Source organism: Rattus norvegicus, chromosome 6, assembly GCF_036323735.1.
Source record: "Rattus norvegicus strain BN/NHsdMcwi chromosome 6, GRCr8, whole genome shotgun sequence".
NCBI lineage: Eukaryota > Metazoa > Chordata > Mammalia > Rodentia > Muridae > Rattus > Rattus norvegicus.
Window position 1 is genome coordinate 108,307,106 of NC_086024.1, and position 16,035 is coordinate 108,323,140.

The following is a 16,035-nucleotide window of genomic DNA, read 5'->3' on the forward strand; positions in this document are numbered from 1 at the left end:
TTTCCCCACCAAGCCTGGCAGAATTGCTTTCTTTTTTTGCATGTGTTCTGTACACACATTTCTGTGGTGTTTCCTTCAGCCATGCATTTCGGGTCTCTGAAGATCTATGTCTCCTGCTGAACAGTAGGTACTGTGCTGGTTGGTGGCTTGAGGTTGAAAAGCACATGTTTTCCATCTAGATTTTGGGGTGCTAGGGGCACATCAACAGTGGTATGATAGTATGTTGAAACGGGGAAGTAGGAGACAGTGATCCATTGCTCTCCCAATACCCCACAGACTCTAGATATGGCCAAGTTCAAACGTAGTCAATAGGACCATGACCCAATGAAAGAATGAGGCCACGCCTGTAGATAAGAGAGTTTTCAACCGCAGCAGTTGACCTGATATGGTCATCAGACCACACCAGTCTTCTCTGGTTTCTGTGGCAAATGGCTACACTCTGTGGCCTACTGGGCTGGAGCTAGAGCTCAGAGACAGAGCAGAGGCTTGACATGAGGGTTCCATCCTTCAAACCAAGAGACCTCGTTTATAACAATACAACTCTGTTCTCTTTTATGTTCTAGAGGTTAGAAAAATCTATCACAGGTGTCCTCATGGCCAAAGTCAAGATGCCATAGGCTGTGCTTTCTTCTGAAGGCTCCGGGGAGAATCTGTTTCCTGCTTCTTCAAGTGTCTTGAAGTTAGCACTTTACATTGGCTCTTTGTCCCTTCCCTCTTCAAAGTCAACCCCAGGAGGTGGAGTCCTTCTTACATGGTATTACAATGGCCTTTGTCTCTTCCTCCCCATTTTCATTGGGTTAAATCGGGTATTTTCCGGAATTGTCTCCATCTTATAAGCCATTGGCCACCCTAATTTCCTCTTGCCATGTGACCTTTCCGAGTAAACTCCTGTGTCAGGCTCGCTGGCTCAGCGGTCAGAACAGAAAGACATCATTCTCCCTACCATATATTCCCACACACAGTTGCTCAAACCACCTATAGTAATACGTCTGATCAGCGCTGGAGAGAAGCACCTAGAGGCTCAGAGGAGCCCAAGGTTACCTGGCTTCAGACAAGAATGACCCGAGATCTTAATTCCATGTGCAGCTGTCATAATTTGGCCCAGCAGAACAGTGCACCATGCGAAAGGACCACTTGCCTGGTGTCCTAGATACACTGACTTTCATTCCCCTATCTGTGAAGAAACTGCAGAATGGATGGGCTATTATTGAATAGCTCTGGGCATAAAATGACAGTAGTAGACAAGCCATTCCTAATGCCTCTTGCAGTTACAACCTACAGGAAATGAACTGAACACCAGAGAGGCTGCCCTATGAACATGTACTACTGTTGTATCTTGCATCCAAGTGCTGGAATGATGTGCAGCATGTTATATAAACACAATTCTGTCTGCATCCTTTCTCCTTTAGCTCAGTCCTGGGTCCAGCCCACCTAGCCTTCCGCAGTGCTGGCAAACATGTTATCTCCCTTAGTCTGCCTGCCTCTCATCCACTAAATTGGTAAGTGCTCCAAAAGAATGATACCGGGGTATTTAGTTGAATATGATATTTAATTGTGGTTCAGGAGATAAAATATAGCTTTAAGAAAAATTGACTCAAGAGATATATGAGGTCACATATAATTGAGCATGAGTCTTCCAGGCTTCCAACAACTACAGCTGCTACGTTGTGGGTCAGAGGCTCAAGCCTACAGTGAAATCCTAAGTCTATGGATTATTAAACAGCCTCCACTGCTACTGCCTTTCTTCCTTTCATCAAAGAATTATAATATACATGTCACTGGATCACCCCTCTCTCTTCCTTCTCCCTTCCCCTTTAATCACAACAGAGAGGAAAATTTCCAGCCAGGCATTAAATTGGGTCAACAGCTAACCCAGCGTGAGTGTAGACAGCGGGGCTAGCAAGTGGTGTGTATACACAGGAAATGAGAGCCACTGCACTGCCCGCATTCGTGTGCTGTGGAATAGTGCAAAGGCCCTATTAAGACAGAAAGTAATAAAAGATGAGGGAAATATGGGCACCAGCAGCCAACAATTACTCCTGCCTTAAGAAAGCGTTAGTTTCATGCACTGGCTTCTAATGCCTTTCATGTAATCTCTCAAGGTAACCTTTGTCACCAAGAGTGGGCCTACAGGACTTCTAGGAAATGTCACAGCTTTGAGTGCCTACGAGCTGATCTTAAACCATTTATGGCAGCTGCACAAGGTTGGCTTGATTTTCAAAGGCTGTCATTGAAGGCATGTGTAGAAGGATGTCCTTGGCCCTGCCATACACTCATAGAAGTTGAAGCAAAGGCACACAGACCTGTGTCAGCTACAAGAGGACAGCCGTTCCCCTCTCTACCGCCTAGAATGACTCAGAAATGCACTCAACCGCCGGGCTTGCTACCACAGCACAGTGCTAATAGCTGCTAGTAAAGGCTATGCTATTGGCTTTGCCTAGATCATCCCTGGAGATCAGAGCAAAGATTCCGTTCTTCTTGTGTCATCCCTTAGATATGGCTCTATAGTTCTTTTGTTTTCTCTATGTAATGCAACAGAGGACAGCGCATTAGGAGAAAGTCTAACATCTGCCCTTGGCGAGCAAGGAAGAGCTATCTCCTAGGGCAACCTTCCTGTCCTCTCATTCCTCTGAGAGTGAACTCACAGGCCACAGAGTGATGAAAAACACGTTATTTCCTTCAGACCTCCCAAGGCTTATGCAATAGCTGGCATAATGCCCCCAACAATGACCATGACCATCCCAGTGTCTAGAGCTTAAGTTACTTTGTGAATTAAGAGAGATGGCATGCTATCCTGAGCTATGAATTGACCCAGAGTCCCCCATAAGCAGTGGAAAGATGGAACTATGATCCAGAGGAGGAGTGGTATGGCCGACGATGTGGTCGGAATAAGGTAAGGCCTAGAAGCTAACGATTACATGCAGCCTGGAGCTACAAAAGCAAAGCCATCGAGTCTCTCCTAGGAACATGAGAGGACCCAGCTTCTGCCGCCACTCCAGACTTCTCGGCTCTGGCAAAACAGTAAATAGTTCTGCTTTCAGTCACTAAGGTCACGATCATGTGTTCAGGCAGCAGTGAGAAGCTCACGGAGGCAGCTCGCCCTGCTTTCTTCCTTGGGATTAGCCTCCTTACAGGTTGGCCAACTTACAGAAAACTTATCCTAATCCATGAGAGGAAAGTTCCACCCCCCTGGCTCCAACAAATGCCACAGGACACTATCAACTCCAGCAACCCACTTCATCAACCATGGAATGTATTTGCACATTATAACTAACAAAAATATGCACTTGTCCTGTATGATGGTTATCTTTGGAAGATAAGCTTGCAATTTTAATGTTCTGGGGTTTTATTTATTTATTTATTTATTTATTTATTTATTTATTTCTTGGAAATCCTTTTAAGGGAAACATCATAAAGCTTGAAACTAAATGACACAGCAATTGAAAATTTAAAGAATAAAAACATTTAGCATTACTCTGTGGTCTAGCAGTAAGTGAGAATGTGAATACGTTTGCCCAAAAAGAAGGTAGAAAAAGAAAAGAAAAGCTACCCCTCTAAGTGAAATCAATTAACTTGGAGTTTTCAGGGGTTCTGGGGTGGGGTCTCCAAGGACACTCATGCTCTGCATGATTTCTGGTTTCACCAGTGTAATTAACTTTGCTTCTGTGATTAGGTATGTTACATGACATAGATTTCCTGCCAGGAATGTTGTTTGGCTGGGTCTGGGCTAATCAAATAGCCCTTTAAAAGCAGAGCATATTCCCAGGTTGGCAGCAAGTGAGAACTAGTCTATGTACCTGGTTATCTGAAGGTTGAAGAGCCTGCGTGTCAAGGCGTGTGATCCTGGCTTCGGCGCAGCCAGCAAGGTGACACGGGCTTCAGTGTTACAGCTACAGAGAAACCTAATTCTGGTACCAGTGAACACAGAAGTGAGTTTTCCCCACCACCTCCGGATGGAAGCCCAGGTCAGCAGACACTCGATATTAGCCTGGGAGGTACTACACGGAGTGCTAGCATGGTGTGGAACTTCTAGACCCTAGCACGGTAGCTACTCAACTGATTGTCCTCGGAAACCACCTTTGATTCCTAAGGCCTCTGTTCCTCAATGGAGCAAACACTGCTTCTGGGGTGAGGGTGATTTTCAAAAACACCTGAGGTAGTTCAGCCAATAAGGTATCTCAGAAGTCCTACTGGGAGAAGAACAAAAATCAAAGTATCAGTAAATCCTTACCTAGAATAAAAGTTCAATATTTGGTTTCTACTGGGTTTTGCCCATAGGCTTCTAGCATAGTGGTTTGGGGGTCGAATGACCCTTTCATGGGGATTGTGCATCAGATATCTTACATAACAGATATTTAGATTATGGTTCACAACAGTAGCAAAATTACAGTTGTGAAATAACAACAAAAAATAATTTATGATTAGGGGCCTCCTCAATGTATTGAAGCACTGCAGAATTAGGGAGGTTGAGAGCCACTGCTCTAGTGAAGTACAGACAGGACAGGCAGGGAAGCAGAGGGTCTGTTTTGCTGTCTGCTGAAACCTAAGATCCTGCAGTGGCCCTGGGAACCTGGAGGTGTTCAGTTAACAGGAGATGCTGAAGTGGGCGGCAACTCTCTGGGTGGCTCACCAGGTCACAGCAAGGGAGCTTTCCCGGCAGCGCCAGCCCCAGGCTCTTCCAAGCAGGTCTGATGTAGTTTACAGGACAGCTAAGGCCTTTTCCTTCCTTGTGCTGAGTCCATGCAGAACGTAGGTCTGAGGATGGGGCTGCCCTAAAAAGTTGGCAGGTGCTGCCTTTAACATAAAAACCATGCACCTCAAATATCTGAATGCCGTTCGGGGATTTTAAGACAGGTCTGTCTGCCTAGGCCATTGTGACAGGAATTTTGCCTGTGCAACTGTGGCCCCTCCATGCTGCCTCTGTGGGCTATTAGGTTTGTGTTTAGCTCCAGAGCCTGTTGTTTAGGAAGTCAGGGATGGCAGGGGTGAGCAGTTTGCTCCGGATGTCAAAGCAAAATTCTACTTATTGGATTGTTTCAAGATGAGAATTGTGTTTTCTCCCATTTCAGGAAGCTGAGAAGTACCTGAGTCCAGCAGGGCTCAAGGCAGGGCAAGGGGTTGTTCTTCCTCCTCAGCGGCCAACTGCCTGTTTTTAAATAGACACCAGTGCTTTTGCTTTGGGGCCCCACCTATGACATCACAGTTATACACTATGATGACTTTTTGTTCAAGACCCCGTCTCCAGCAACTGTTGCATTGGGTACCGAGCTCCAACCTAAGAATGTTGAAGGGCCACAGACACTTAGTCCATAGTAGATACAAAATGGGGAGACAGGTGTAGGTTGGAACCTTCAAACAGATGCTGAAACCTAGATCAATAGGAACTTGGTTAGCATCCTCGTACCCCACCCTTCCAAGGGAACTCAATGTACATCTGGCCTAGGCACTGAAGAAGCTAGAGGAGAACCCCAGGAGTGGGGGAAGAACAAGGAGTAGAAGTCTGGTCTGGCACTAGTGAGCAGCAGATAAGCCATGGGATATGGATCTGCTATGTCACTTCCACACCTCACATCTCCTCCATGACAGTCTCCCATGGCCCACTCTCGCCACAAACACACATGGCAAGGAATTCTGGGAAATGGAATTGAGTTCACTCAGGTTGACATTTTATACACTGCCAGCCTCTAACAGGGGAATTATGCCTAAGGCAGAGAGAGATGGAGGCCATTACTTGTACACGAATGAATGAGCGGTGGCTTTGAAGCAGATCTGCATGGGACCAAGCATTGTCGATGAGAAAAGATGATGTAGAGATGGAAGGGCAGTACAGAGAGGGGCTGCTGAGTGACGTGAAGAGAAAGGGGGGAGCCAAGATGTCAACAGTGACGTCTCTCATCACATACAGAGTATAGGAGAGAAGGAAATAGCAGACCACAAGAGTCAGAGTGGATTCATCTGGGACACAAGGCATGTGTGCCTGGCTAGATGTCTCTGGTCAGACCAGAGTCCAGAGCAAGAGACCATCCTGGGAAAGGAAGCATGATTGTTTCAGACTATCACTAGGGGGATACCACATTCACTGCCCATGAAATTAACTGAAGAATTAAGCCTTGCTCTACATTATTTGAAGGGGTGTGAAATCAACCTTGTGCCTCCCACCCTCAAGTCTAAATGTTGAAGATTTTTGTATATGTTTTTTTTTCTTTTTTTCGGAGCTGGGGACTGAACCCAGGGCCTTGCGCTTGCTAGGCAAGTGCTCTACCACCGAGCTAAATCCCCAACCCCCATATGTTTTGTGTGTATAGGGGGAAGTGCACCCATGAATATGAGGTATGTATGTTTGCTTACCTGCACATGTGTGTGTGTGTATATGTATATGTGTGCACACACATGTGTGTACATGTGTGTGCACACATGTGTGTTACACTTGACCATTTGGGCATTAGTGAAGACTAGAATTAACGTTGACATGTCTTCCTCAAACTCTGCTTTTTATATATGATTTTATGTGTATGGATGTTTTTTTCTGTATACATGTTGCCAGTAAAATATTGTATGCCTTCAGAGGCCAGAAGAGGGTATTAGATCGCCTGAAACTGGAGTTACACATAGTTGTAAGCCACTGTGCTGGGAATCAAACCTCTGCAAGCGTAGGAAGTGCTCTCAACCATTGAACCACCTGTCCAGCCTGTCTTGTTTGTTGAGATAAGGTTCCTCATTGAATCCTGAGCTCTCTGTTTGGTGTAGACTGGTTGGCCACCATGTCCCCAAGCTCCGCCTGCTTCTACCCACTATCTCCAGCACTGAGACTGTCAATGCCTGCTGGAACATCCAGCTTCTACACGGGTGCCGTGGGCTCCATCTCAGGCCCGAATGCTTGCACGGGAAGCACTTTGCCCACTGCTCCATCTCTCCAGCCCACTAAACATGAATGGTATTTACCTGGATTTTTCTTCCAAAAAGTAATGGGTCTTATCTTTCATGTGTGGCTAGAGGCAATGGATAAATTTGGAACTCAAGGTTGAAGCATAACAGTAGTAGGTGAGTGGGTTATCAAATCAGCAGAGATTGGAGAAAGGAAGCTATGAAGACTTGCTTTAGAACTGAGGTAGCATGAATGAAATCATAGAGTGTACTAGCACCAGGTCTCTCAAGGTTATGGTCCAAAGATTCTGTGTCTGGGATTCAAGTCTCACTCACATGGACCACGCTGTATACCAGGGAAATGGCAACCATGATTTTATATCATGGAACAATCGTAAAAACGTTGTCTACTAATGTATTCACTCAGCAAACATAGTGGGCGCCAGCTGTATGTCAGGCATTACCTCCCGGACTAGGCACACAGGAATGAAGAGAGAGACGATGACCTCGGCCTCATGGGAGTGACTATGGGGTGAGAAGAGAAATAATGCCATAAATAATGAAATCAAAGCAAATAACATGTCACTATTCTCTCAGTGGCCAAGATTAAAGAAGCTACCTTTCATGCTTGTTCTGGTCTGGATAGCTGCCATTTCTCTCACAAATGCCAAGGCAGAGACGCTTGCCTGAGGCCACTCTGCTAGACAGGGTCGCATCACAGGTGAGACTCAGCCTAGGTTTTCTGATTTTACAAATCCCTCTTTGAGCAGAAAATGCAAACCCAGGGTTCACAGACTTACAACGAAAGGGCATTGTCTCACTCGGACGGGAGGTGATGATGATCTTAGACTCATAAAGTTCTACGTAGGCAGAGGCTTCCTCAGTGACAGAAAATGTAAACATGGGCCCCACCAACACATTTTCTGAAAGTAACTGGTTTCTATTAACACGGGGATGTCTGTGGTATGTCGATGCAGCAGTGAGGCAGGAGAGTGAGCTAAAAACTGGGAAATCAAGCAAGAGCCTTAGAATAAGAGAAAGCAAAGGGGTAAATCCAAACCTGAGAGCTGGCCATGTTATCCTGACGACAGATACAAGTGACACCGGGTTTCTGCCTCTCAGGTGATAAATTCAATAAAGGTGGTAAACCGAAGAGGGGGACCACGTGACTGAGGGCAGCTGGGGTGGCCAGTCAGGTAATAGCCCTCTGAGGTAGAGACCGTTGAAGAAAGGAGACATGGATGCCAGGCCTGGAAGAAGCCCGCTCCAGGAGAGAGAACAAGGGGTGGGGGACCAATAGCAAAAGTGAGCTCGGTATATCTCAGATGCCAACCATAGTGGAAGGAGCTGGCAAGGAGCCAAACACTGTAGGACATTGAAAGCCCCTGTGAGAAACGCAGATTTTACGTAAAGCGAAAGGGTGTCTTTGGAAGATTTTACGCCACAGTGACATCTCATTTGCATATATTTTAAGCCACAGAGCGCTCACAGACTGCTCATGATTGTTAAAGATTATTGTGCAGTAGATCTCTCATGCATGCCAGACCTGAAATAGAGGGCCAAGAAAATGGAGGAACTTCCGGACTGTGAGAAAGAGTGAAGAAGTTTATAGGACACTGGCTATGGTCCAGGCCTTTGACACTGTTATGGCTGCCATGGGAGATTATGTGATGGCTCTGTGGTCACTCACTTGTGCCTTCCCTCCGTAAAGCATATGTGCCCTTTCTGCACCTTTATTCCTCTTCATGACTAGGGCACCAGTAGACATTCGTTTTGAAGTCCCTGTGAGAGATGACTAATGTGAAACCCTTTTCAGTTCCTGAAATCAATTGCTATGCCTAACTCGTTGGGAAACACTGACTCTCTGACTAGGAACAGGGATCCCCATATCTGTGGCAGCCAAGAGAAGAGTTGAGAGAAAGGCAGGGACCTCACGGACTGAGGTAACCACCTCCGATTCCTGGTCTTGAGTACCCCAGATTCAATCACAGGCTCAGAGTCCCCTTGTTTGTTAAGATCTCAGAGACAGTGTAATCACTTTACTGAAGTACAGTTAACATACAAAATGATGCATATCTAATGCACATAGTTTGATGAGTTTGGACATAGGCAAATACCTGTGGTGCCACCATCAAAGTAGCCATCTCTGGCTCACTCTCAAACATTGTATCTCCTTTTAGTTTTCCTACTTCTTTATGTATTAAGAGTATGATTTTTTTAAAGATTTATTTATTTCAATTTTATGTATAGAAGTGTTTGGCCACATGTATGTCTGTGTACCACAACCATGCCTGATGCCCACAGAAGCTACCAGAGGGTATCCAATCCCCTGGAACTGGAGTTACAGACAGTTGTGAGCTGCCATGTGGGTGCTAGGAACCAAACATGGGTCCTCTGCAAGAGTAGCACGTGATCTTAACCATCTCTCCAGCCCCTATAAAAACATAATTTTATGTATGTTCTCATAGCTCAGGTTCAGGAATTAGCACCCACAAAATCCTAGGTTTGATCCCCAGAACTGCACAAACCACTATGTTTGTATAGATTTTTGTGGACATCATGCCACTGTGGCTTAAAAAAATATATACAAATGAGATGCCACTGTTGCTAAAAATCTTCCAGTGGTACCCTTTCACTTTACATAAAATTCGTATTTCTCATTGGCACTTGCTTATAATGCCAGCACTGAGGAGTTGAAGGGGGAAGATCAGAAGCACAAGGACATTTTCGGCTGTGTGGCAAGTTCTAGGTCAGGCCGATACATGAGACTTATAGAAAAGAGAAGAAAAGAAAAGAAAGGAGGGAGGGAAGAGAAAGGGAGGGAAGGGAAGGGAAAGAAAAAAAGGGAGAAAAATATTTAAAATGTAAAGCTTTCTTTCTGATGAATAACAATTCCTATTTTCTCCCTTTCCCAATCCCTGCCCACCGCCACACTACTTTCTGTTTCCATGGCCTTGGCTTTGTGAAATACTCATAGAAAACTGTGACACTCAGCATTTGTCCCCTACTGTCCTCACAGTCTATCCACATTATGTCTGATGGCAGGATTTCCGTTTTTAAGACTGGACAATACTCTACAGGGCATAGATGCTACGCTTTCTCCATCCATATGTCAGTGGGCATCTGGGTATGTTTCTGTACCTTGGCTGCTGTCAATGATGCTTCAGGGACTCAGGAGTTCAGCTCGCTCCTGTGCATTCTGATTTCACTTACTCTGAACATGGGCTCAGCGGCAGGATGGCTGCCTCCTGTGGCCTTTCTACACTCTTTCCCACAGCAGGGGCGCCATCTCACATCCCCACTAAGGAAGAGTCCCCATTCCTCAACCTCTTTGGAAACACTTGCTTTTAAAAAAACAACAACAGAAAACAAAGAGCAATGCAAACCAGCCATTTCAGCCAGTGTAAGGCAAGAAAGACCTCATGATGATGCTGACTCCGTCTCTTTTATTCCACAGCATTGGGTATTTTTTCCAAGGTAGCTGCCCATTTCTGGCTTGTTTCAGCCATTTACCCATGTTTTAATTGGTGTTTTCATGACTCCTGAGTTTTTTTAGGAGTTGTCAATGTTTAACATTAAACCACGACCAGTCATCACAGTCTGTAAAAGTGCTCTCCCATTCTCTACCTCATGGTTCTGTTTGTTTGTTTGTTTGTTTGTTTGTTTGTTTGTTTTCAAATGCTTTCCTTTGTGGGGCAGAGGCTTTTTAGTCTGACGTCATTCGTCTACATTTTACTTCATACTTTAATTTCAGTATCACGTTCAATAATACCCATCCCAATGCTTAATTTACGGCTGTGTTTTCTTCTAGCGGTTTTATCAATTCTCACGTACATTTAAGCCAAGTCATCCCGGAGTAACTTGGGTGTGGTATGAGAATGGCCTTAGACTCCTTCCCTGTGGATATCCAGTTTTGTGGGAGTGGATATCCCTCCCAAGGGGGTATTCTTGGCCCCAGTTTATCTCTCGGCTGTCTGTCCTTCCCATCAGCCCGTCTGTCTTTGTGCCACTGTTAAATTATCTTGATCATCATAGCTCTGTTATGAATTTGAAAATGCTGGACACGATGCTACTGGCCTTGTTCTTTCCCGAGATTTATTGATTTCTGTTTTTCTCTTGTGGTTCTCTATGGATTCCAGGATTGCTTTTCTGTTTTTGTGATAAGCGCCACTCAGATTTTTGTAGGCATAAATTAAATAATTTATGAACAGCTTTGGGCAGTGTGGACATTTTAACAGGATTTACCCTTCCAGCCCATGAATGTCAGATGCCTCTTTCTCTGAGTCTTCCCTCACAGTTCTTATCAATCTTTCTTCCTTCACAATGGCTGTGGACGTGTAAGCCTTTCCCCTCCTGAGCTATAGCCCCTTCTAGGTTTTCTTCTTTTTATGTTAGTGAAGTACGATTGTTTCCTTAGTTTTCCTTGTAGACAGCTCGTTGTCGATGCATAAAAAAAAATGCAGCTGGAGTTCGGGTCTTGATTTAGTACAAGGCAGTTCCACTGAAATCATTTAAATTTTTGTTGAATATTCAGTGCTTTCTACATAGAAGATTCTGTCATCTGCAGGCAGAGATCATTTTCTTCTTCCTTTCTGTTGGGAATGCTCCTTGGTTCATTTTCCTGCCTGATTGCCCTAGCTAGACCTTTCGGGAGTGTGTCAATAGAAAAGTTCAGAACAGTAATTCTTATCTGTTCTCGGGTTCAGAGGAAAAGCCTTCAGTTTTGGACCGCTGGTTATGATGTTGCCTGTGCTCAAGTCATATATGTTATCTTTTATATGGAGATAGATTCGTTCTATGCCCTGTTTCTTGAGAGTTGGGATTTTTATAAATCTTGAACAGGGAATGAATCTGTCAATCTTTTCCCTACATGCATTGAGATGATCATGTAATTTTGTTTTGTTAATGGTATTATATTCATTTGCGTACATCAACCATCATTGTGTCTCAAGGACAAATCCTATTTGGTCTCTAAGCTCAGTCTGTTGGCATTTTGTATTCCTCTCCATCCATGGTACTGCTGTGCAGGTTTTCATCAGGCTTCTGTCCTAGGGCAATACCACCTCCAGATTTTTGGAAGCGTTCTAGAATTAATGACATGAGATTCTTCCCCAAATGTCTGGTTCAATTCACTGGTGAGGACATTATAGAAATATGACGGGTGTAGTTTATGTTGGGAATTGTTCCTCTGAGCCAGGTCAGTTAACACAGGCCTATCATTCACAAGATAAGGCAGAGGCAGGGGGAGCACAAGTTCAAGGCGTTCCTGAGCCACAAGATGCATCTCCGTGGTAGAGCACTTGATAACCACAATCCCATAATGCTGCCATTCACTTGATCATACCACTGAATAAAAGGGGTCCAGGAAATAGACTGCATGTTTGACTAGTGATTACCTCCACTCCTAGGACAAATTGGCTGGAGCATCTGTTCTCAGAGGTAGCAGGAATCTTCTGCTTGGGAAGAGAGTGTTAAGCCTAGATCTGTTAGAGGATCCTACCTCACAATGGGGAGGCTGGAGAGAAACCAGGCAGGATGCGTGCTAAGTGACAGGTCTAGTACTTATCCCATGTTAAAAATGGTGATGGCTTGCAGGCCCAGGATGCTTTGAGGCAAGATAAGGAGTAAGACTGGGGGCAATACCAAGCTAGCCAGATGGCTGTCATTTCTAAGAAGCACTCTTAAGAGTTCCAAACAGTGGGTAGCCCTGAAAGGTGGGTTCAGAGTTGTCTTGGATTTCCTTCTCACCCTGACAGACATGTCCTGTTAAGACAAAACTTAAAACACAGCTGTTTTCCCTGTTTTGCTAACATTGAGTTACCTGAATCTAGATCCCAAGACTCGGGTAGGGTCCATTTGTCCTAACATAAAAATGGTGATCTCAGAGAATCAAAGCATGCCCCAGATGATAGCAAGGACTCTGTTGAGCCATTAAAACCCATACTTTAAAAGGAAACCTATGCCTTTATATCCAGTAAACTAGAAAAGTGTTCATAATTTTCTGACATGGGTCTTTAAGCATCTCTACCAAGGATGTGGTGTTACCCTTTAGTCAGTAGCTCAGGAAACCATTCTAGTCTCTTATGGATGTATGAACTGAAGGGTGCTATGGTCATATATCTGGTCTGTTCACCCTCTCTTCCAGGCTCTTTCCTTTGGCTTCTGTGGTTGACATTTTGGAGAATTCTGCCCCCCCCAACTTCCTGTGTTACTAAGTTTATCAGGAAGAGAGCCAGCTTGCTTACCGTGCTGTCTGTTGATACCGTGCTCATTTCACAGCAGAATAGCTAAAGGCTACCTTCCAGGCAGCACAGATAAACAGTGTTCTCAGCCTCCCCATTAGCGAAGTTCCTCAGGACATTATAGTTCGGACACGCTCTGTGCCCAACAGTACACGCGTTTCATATTCACACTCATCCCAGGAAGTGTTACTGCTTCTCTTTCAGAAAAGTCAGAGCAGAGGTGACTTACCCAAGACCTCTTTGCTACCAGAGTCAAAGGTGAGACCTGGTCCATGCTCAGCACCTCCAATGGCATCTTCTGACAGAAAATGAAAGCCACAATCTTCACATCCCTCTCAGGACAGAAAATATAAGTTCCCAGTTCCACATCCTTCTAGGATGTAAGAGGAACACGTTATCTCGTGGGGACAGATGGTTATGACTTTAAATAGTCAGAACATCTAGTTAGGCAGATGTTCCGCTGATGACAAGAAGTATAAACACGACCCTGATGACTGCATTTGCTGAAACTTGCTGGTCGCTCCTGTCGGGACTGTTGCGTTTACTGCCAGTCTTTAGGCTGTATAAAATAAAAAGAAAGAAAAAAATCAAGCATGAAGAGAATTGGCATTTAAAATGTGTTTACTCTTCACTGTCAAGACAAATGGAACCTTTCACTCAAAGATAAATGAGAAGTCCATTTTGGTGTGGGAAAGCACAAAGAACTAGGAATTGAGAAATCCTTGGAAGATCCATCTCATAAAAGCCATCGAGGGAATACGAGAGATTTCCTTGCCAAGGGTCCTATAGCCAATCTGTGGCTGGACTGCTTTGAAATCTTGAGGGTTCTTACAGGAGAGACTTCAGAAAACCCATCCATGGGTTGGGCTCATCCTTCCTGTCCCCTCCCTGGTCCAGTGTTTGATCAATCACTTATTTTTCCAACTGTTTTCCTGACTCTCATTCTCCCTATGCCCTTTGATATTTGTGCTTAGAAGGTAGTGACTTTTTACTTCTGTTTTTATTACTGGCCCACTCCCTTCCTCATTGTTCAGTTTAATGTAGTTTGAAAACTGCCTTGAATTGGTTCTTGTAGCATCAACTCTTTCACTGAGTACCAACTTGAGGACATTCATGGCCTCCCAAGACCTCTCCCAACACTTTGAGGGTTGATCAGAATAGCCCTTGTGCAGCTCTCGGTGTTACTATATCCACTATAGAAGCCCAGGGGTGGGGAGGTCTGGGTATGCAGTGGAAGAAAATATGTTTAGTTAGAAATTGACCCTCATTAATACCTTTCAGGAAGTGTTCCGTTTGCACTTAACCTTCCCAGAGCGTCACGTGAGTTCACTGGAAGCAACTACATTCGCCTGTAAAATCATCATAGCCGGTTGGATGGTTTATAGCGTCCAAGCATCTGGAACAGGGAGAAAGATTTGAATCTCAGATGTGTCAGAGGCAGAGAGTTCTGCCGCCTGCCCCAGTAGAGAATCTGGAGAGCCTCTTTCTCCAAGGAAAAAGACAAGGACGAGAGGGCAGCTATGGCGAACACTCTCCCTACTTCTGCCCTTTACCAGATGACCACAGATTCTCCAACTCGGCCCTTCTTCTGTTCACCCAAGTCATTGCTCAACTCTCTACCCTCAGCCAGGCTGAGACCAATCCACTCCCAGGTAACATTTTACCAGACTGCGTTACCTGTGTTGTGAAGGCCAGGCCCACGATTGTTAGTGATCTCCCTGTGTTGACCTCCACAGCCCTGTTCTTCCGTCAGCAGGCAAGCTACGGTGGCAGTTGTTTGTCCCTCACTTACCCTGTCCTTTCCCTCTTCCCATATAAGGAACTGTAACTACATTGCCATTTGTTCGTGTGGCATCTGCTTTGTATTAAAAGTCTAAACAGATTTTCTTGTCCACTGGATTTAGAGTTTTTATACACTAGGTCTTTGCAATCTCATGACCCCAGAGTTACCTATCAAAAGCCAGTGTTGAGAAGTATTTGCTAAGCAATCCCTACTTTTCCTGGCCACACACAGAAGGACAGGGTGACAGCCACACCTCCCACTACCAAGAAAAGGAGAGGCAGAATGAATAGCAAAAAGAAAAAAGGAAGAAGGAGAAGGAGGAGGACGAGGAGGAGCAGGGGGAGGGGGAGCAGGAGGTGGCGGCGGCGGCGATGATGATGACAAAACCCAGGCGAGTAGAAGAATGGCATTATTAAAAAGGACTGAGATACTGAAAATCACTCAAACCTAGAGTCTAGAAAGTGAGTTTGGTCCTGCCCTTTCCCTCGGTGTTAAACGGACTTCTTTTCCAACCAGACTGTTTTAACAGTGCCCTCTACAGGCCATTTTCAAAACTGCAGCACTTGCTTCCTTTAACGTTCATTGCTTGCCTTAGGGATCCTCTCTGAATAAATAGCTGACTTCTACAGTTACCTCAGAAGGATGCTTTCCTGGGAAACCCCTCAGAACCCCTCCCCATATGCTGTGCTTTATGTTGAGACACTACCATGTAACAAATTCAAGAATGTTGTGTTTCCGTCCCTCATCAGTCTGGACCCATGGATGGATATGTTGCCAGAGACCCAGACAGTGAAGAAAAGTGATAAAAGAACTGATCTTGGTAGGGCGCATTCCTCCAGCTAGGCTTGGGCCATGTCGCCATGGGGCACTAAGAGCTGTTTGGTTCTTTCCCTCCTCCATTCCTGCTCTGCCTGCCTCTACCCCTTGCCCCACTTCTCCGCTCCATTGCCTATCTCTGAAACAGTCAGAATCCCACATATTCTGAGTCAATAAAATCCTGGCTAGCCTGTGGTTCACAGTCTCCACACTTTAAGACCTATGTTCTATACTCTGCATAAGCTCAGCTCATTACTTCCAAATATGGACCGAGATGGACAGCAAACCTGACACTAGGGGGGTGAATAGGTCCCTTTCCTGTAAAAGATA

At 45.0% G+C, this 16,035-nt stretch overlaps 1 protein-coding gene and 1 long non-coding RNA gene across 13 annotated transcripts in view; one reads left to right on the forward strand and one right to left on the reverse strand.

Moving 5' to 3' along the window:
- The window catches only part of Rgs6 (regulator of G-protein signaling 6), a 651,590-nt gene that overhangs the window by 431,223 nt on the left and 204,332 nt on the right, over positions 1–16,035 (forward strand). The window lies entirely within an intron of this gene.
- Positions 4,415–5,284, reverse strand: LOC134479450 (uncharacterized). The gene is made up of 2 exons (XR_010052746.1): positions 5,085–5,284; positions 4,415–4,772 (listed from the first exon to the last, which is right to left on the reverse strand). It is a non-coding gene; the product is annotated as an uncharacterized LOC134479450 (long non-coding RNA).